The sequence below is a fragment of the Saccopteryx leptura genome, chromosome 2 (genome assembly GCF_036850995.1).
Source record: "Saccopteryx leptura isolate mSacLep1 chromosome 2, mSacLep1_pri_phased_curated, whole genome shotgun sequence".
NCBI lineage: Eukaryota > Metazoa > Chordata > Mammalia > Chiroptera > Emballonuridae > Saccopteryx > Saccopteryx leptura.
In genome coordinates, this window is record NC_089504.1 from 336986378 (window position 1) to 336992031 (window position 5654).

General features: G+C 50.4%; 1 non-coding gene across 1 annotated transcript; it reads left to right on the top strand.

Moving 5' to 3' along the window:
- The first annotated feature begins 966 nt into the window (after nt 1-966).
- On the top strand, nt 967-1042 carry TRNAT-GGU (transfer RNA threonine (anticodon GGU)). Its single transcript has one exon. It is a non-coding gene; the product is annotated as a tRNA-Thr (tRNA).
- The last annotated feature ends 4612 nt before the right edge of the window (nt 1043-5654 follow it).

The following is a 5654-nucleotide window of genomic DNA, read 5'->3' on the forward strand; positions in this document are numbered from 1 at the left end:
CTGAGGCAGAGGCCATAGAGCCATCCCCAGCGCCCGGGGCAACTTTGCTCCAATGAAGCCTTGGCTGTGGGAGGGGAAGAGAGAGACAGAGAGGAAGGAGAGGGGGAGGGGTGGAGAAGCAGATGGGCGCTTCTCCTGTGTGCCCTGGCCAGGAATCGAACCCGGGACTCCCGCACGCCAGGCCGATGCTTTATCACTGAGCCAACCGGCCAGGGCCCCACCTGGCTCTTTCAACAGTCCTCATTCTTTCCAGGAATGCTCTTGTCTTTCCTCAGCCTGGGCCCTGGACTGAAGCAAGTCAGAGAGAATAGATGTCTTTCAAGCTCCTATTCTGTGCCAGACATAATATACCCATCCTCTTGCACCGACTCTGAAAAGTAGATGTTTTCATTCTCACTCTATAGCTGAAGAAATTGAGGTTCAGAGGAGGTAGACGACTTGCCGGGGAAGTGGTGAAGGTGGGATTTGAGTCCAGATCCGTTTGACTCTAGAACTTTCGAGGCTCCTTCCACTACAATTCACTGTCTCACCAGGGGGCAGCCAGGCCACCAGGTGGAAAGGCACAGTTAGAGCAAAGCAAAGGTATCCTGCCTCTCCAGAAGAAATGCAGACCAGCCAGGAACAAGTCTCCAGAACGCTCAGGGGCAAGCTCTACTTCCCATGAGCCTCTGCTACCAGGGCATTATGGAGGCAGGGCTAGGAATGGGTGGTCTCAGAGATGGCCTGTGTCTTGTTATTTCTGCTTCAGAGGAGCAACATTAATGCCCATCTAACCTAAACTCCCCACCTTTGGTGAACTCCCATTCTGGCATTTCCCTAGATTGGTAATCCAGCCCCTGAGTGCACACTTCCAGGGACAGTAAGCCCACCCCCCACTAAGGCAGCCCTGACAAGGTTACCCTTCAAGCTGTGTTCTCAAACCCTTCAAGCCCACACTAGTCCATTAATAGAAAGGGCCACAGCCACGCCCTGGCTGATTGGCTCAGTGGTAGAGCGTCGGCCTGGTGTGCGGAAGTCCCGGGTTCGATTCCCGGCCAGGGCACACAGGAGAGGCACCCATCTGCTTCTCCACCCCTCCCCCTCTTCTTCCTCTCTGTCTCTCTCTTCCCCTCCCGCAGCCGAGGCTCCATTGGAGCAAAAGATGGCCCAGGTGCTGGGGATGGCTCCTTGGCCTCTGCCCCAGGCGCTAGAGTGGCTCTGGTCGCAACAGAGCGACCCCCCGGAGGGGCAGAGCATCGTCCCCTGGTGGGTGTGCGGGTGGATCCCGGTCGGGCGCATGCAGGAGTCTGTCTGACTGCCTCCCAGTTTCCAGCTTCAGAAAAATACAAAAAAAAAAAAGAAAGAAAAGGCCACACAAAATAGCCATCGGCTTTCTCTGGCTTTGTCCCCAGCAGTTTCTATAGACTTTCCATGGAATGCCCAGTGGGTGTCTCACAGGTACTCTGCCTTTGGAGGTGTGTTTTCCAGGACTCAACTATCCCCATTAAACATGCTGACCAGCCTGACCAGGCGGTGGCGCACCAGATAGAGTGTCAGCCTGGACCCTTGCGTTCGAAACCCCATGGTTGCTGGCTTAAGCCCAAAGGTCGCTGGCTGGAAGCTGAGGGACTCGCTGAGTTCAAGGTCACTGGCTTCAGCAAAGGGTCACTGGCTCAGCTGGAGCCCCCTGGTCAAGGCACATATGAGAAAGCAAACAATGAACAGCTAAGGTGCTGCAAGTATGAGTTGATGCTTCTCATCTCTCTCCCTTCCTGTCTGTCTGTCTCTGTCTGTCCCTGTCTCTTTCTATATATGTCTTAAAAAAAAAAATGCTAACCAAAATCCTCACCAAATTCTCAGTGTCCTTAGCAGGTGTGAAGCCACTGGGTTAATCAACTGTGCAATGCTCCTTCTTGGCATGTTCATGAAACCGTCCACTCCTTTATACAGTGTTCCTGGGACTCAGCCGTGAGCACCAAGAATACTCTACCAGGAACCGTTCTCTTCTCCTTGCCCAGTCCTTGAACCCCTCTTGTCTTCTTCAACTGTCTTTCTTTACAATAACTTCTTCCCAAGGAGCCCTCTATTGCTTGTGCAAATAGACCCTCAAGAATCTTCCCCTTCAGCCTGACCAGACGGTGGTGCAGTGGATAGAGCGTCAAACTGGGATGCGGAAGGACCCAGGTTCGAGACCCCAAGGTCTTCAGCTAGAGTGCGGGCTCATCTGGTTTGAGCAAGGCTCACCAGCTTGAGCCCAAGGTCGCTGGCTCGAGCAAGGGGTCACTCGGTCTGCTGTAACCCCGGTGGCCAAGGCACATATGAGAAAGCAATCAATGAACAACTAAGGAACCGCAACGAAGAATTGATGTTTCTCATCTCTCTCCCTTCCTGTCTGTCTGTCCCTATCTGTCCCTCTCTCTGTCTCTGCCAAAAAAAAAAAAAAAGAATCTTCCCCTTCAGTCCTCCAGGTCTGCTTTCCAGACCTACATTCTACAGTAAAAAGGCAACAATAATAGTTAACATTTAATCATCCAGCAAGTATTTATTGGATTCCTACTCTGTATTAGACAGTGTGCTAAGTGCTAGACATATAGCAGTGTACAAAAAAAGACACCAGACAGGACCCCTGACTTTACGGAGAGCAGATTCTAGAAGGCTATTGTTGGGTACTTATCATCCCTTCCATGTATGAGCTCATTTAAGCCTAACCACCACTCTCTGAGGTGTACTAACTATCATTACACCCAATTTACAAATGAGGAAACTGAGGCACCAAGAAGTTAGGGAACTTGCTGAGTAATTATAAAAACCACCATTTATTGAGTTTTTTCACTATGTCAGCCACGGGGGAGGGGGGGGGGCATTTTGCATTTATCCCGGCAGTCCTTAGGAAGAGCCCTGAGGTAGGGCAGGTGTGGCCTGAGGCCCAGCTCCCTGTGTGGCCTTCACATGACTCCTTCCCTGTGTCTTAAAAGAACGCATGCTTAGCTGGCCCTGGGCCTTGTAAACATCTGAAATGCTGAACTGGAGTGAGCTTTCCTGCCTCCCTGAATCCTGGAGGGAAGCAGGAGGGGGAGGGATGGGTCCAGAGGTTCCAGCGCTGTGTGCAGAGGGGCCTGGGAGTGCAGGTCGGGGTGAGGGGCACCTTTGACAAAGCCCATCAGCTCCGGGCTGGGGGAGGGGGCAGCGCTGGGAACGGGGCGGCCACCCAGTCACTGCAGACTGCACCTGCTTTTCAGGTGAGCCAGAGCTGCCCTCAGCTCTTGCTGACTCCAGGGGTGACCACGTTTCAGGGCCCAGATGATCAAAATCTGAGGCATCTTGTCTGCAGACTTTGGACTGGAAACCCTATGGAGGAGGTGGGCGAGAAGGATAAAATTAATACCTGCGGGTCTGTGGGAAAACCGTCGGCCTGGGTATGAAGGTGGGGGTGATGGCAAGAAGGCTGGATTCGTGTCCCTTCACTTCCCAGGGTGAGCTGCGCTGCCTTGGTCAAGGCACACCCTGCCCCGCAGTTCCCAATCCGTGAGCGTCAGGGGTCTGACTCCTGGCGAGCCAGGCAGATGGTGGGAAAGAGTAGGGTCTTTCTTTCTTCACCGGTCCCCGCCCAGAGGAGGGGATTCCGGGCTGCAAGGGTGTCCTGCTCCAGGGCTCCCCGGGAGGCACTGCGGACTCCGGCGCCCCCTGGTGGCCGAGAGGCACGGCGCAGCGCCGGCGTCCGCAGCCCGCGGCGGGGGGTCTAGGCCGCTGCCGGGACCTGGCCTAGTTGAGCGCAGTATTAAGTCTCTGGGGAGAAAGGAAATGAGTCACCTCCCCAAGGCCGTGGGACGTCCTGGGGTGAGTGCAGAGACACGGCCGCAGGAACCCAGGACAATGGCGGGAAGTGAGAGGAATGCTGGCCTGGCTGCAGCGGCACTGCCCTTCCGTGACCGCTGATCCGGGACCCTACAGAGGGGAGCAGGTCGGTCGCTGGCTAGGCAGGCAAGAGGGTGGCGGACGAAGGTGATAGATGGGGTTGGCATTGGGTGGTTGGAGGAGGGGGACAGGGCCAAGCCCGGGGCGCTCCAACTTGAAGGACAGCCCAGGCCATCTTTCCAGCCTAGTCAGACCCCTCAGAGGCTCCCTATTGCGCTTCACCCAATGCTCAAACAGGACTGAACATGAGAATTATCTCAGGGGCTTTTAAAACCCAGATCCCCCAGCGTCACCCCAGAGGTAAGTCAGAGCTGCGGCAATATACTTGTGCATTTTAAACAAACTCTCTTTTTTAAAAAACTATTATTATTATTATTATTATTAAATTTATTTATGACTTTAGCAAGAGAGGAAGAGAAAGGGAGAGAGAGACGGAAATGTTGATCTGTTCCTGTATGTGCACTGATCAGGAATCGAACCAGCAACCTCTGCACTTCAGGACAATGGTCTAACCACCAAGCTCTCTGGTCAGGGCGAAACAAACTCTTAGTAGATGATGCAGAAGCAGGGCTCCTGGGACCACTCTTTAAATAGCACCACCTTAGAATGAAGTCCAAGCTACTTAGCTGGCTTATTGTTACTGATTGCTCCAGGCTCGCCTCTCCCCACATCTCTCCCTGCACACATGTTCTAGCAAGACTCAGCTCCTTACAGTGGACAGTTTCTTTCCTCTTGTGTTTGCACAGGCTGTTTCCTTTGACTGAAACAACTTCCCCTCACTCTACTGCCACTCAGGTTGGCTGATTTCTATCAACATCTTCTCCTCCGTGGTGTACATCAAAGGACAGAATCAGCAGAACAAAGAGGCAAACCACAGAATGGGAGAAAATACTTGCAATATCTATATCTGATAAGAGGTTAATAGCCTTAATATATAAAGAACTCCTATAACTCAACAACAAGAAACACAATTTAAAAATAGGCAAAGGATTTGAAAAAACACTTCTTCAAATATATATAAATGGCCAATAAGCACATGAAATGATGCTCAATATCACTACTCCCTAGAGAGATGCAAATCAAAACTACAGTAAAATATTATCTCACCCATTAGTATGGTGACTATAAAAAACAAAACAAAACAGAAAACAATAAGTGTTGATAAGAACACTTGGTACTCTTGTGCACTCTTGGTAGTAATGTAAAATAGTGCAGCTGCTGTAAAAAATGGTATGGTGAGTCCCCAAAAAATTGAAAGTAGAATTACCATATGACTCAGCATTCTACTTGTGGATATATATCTGAAAAACTTAAAAGTAGAAACTAGAAGAGATATTTGTACACTTACATTCATAGCAGCATTACTCAAAATAGCCAAAAGGTTGAAGCAACCCAAGTGTCCATCGACAGAGGAATGGATAACAAAATGTGGTACAGCGGCCTCCCCTTATTCATGGAGGAAATGTTCCAAGACATGTGGATGCATAAAACCAAAATATTACCAAACCCTCACCTGACCTGTGGTGGCGCAGTGGGTAAAGCATCGACCTGGAATGCTGAGGTTGCCTGGTCAAGGCACATATGGGAGTTGATGCTTCCTGCTCCTTCCACATCCTTCTCTCACTCTCTCTCCTCTCTAAAATGAATAAATAAATTTTTTAAAAAATTAAAAAGAGAAAGATTTAAAAAAATACTATCAAACCCTCAATATTTATCTTTTTCCTATATATGCATACCTACGATAAAGTTTAATTTATAAA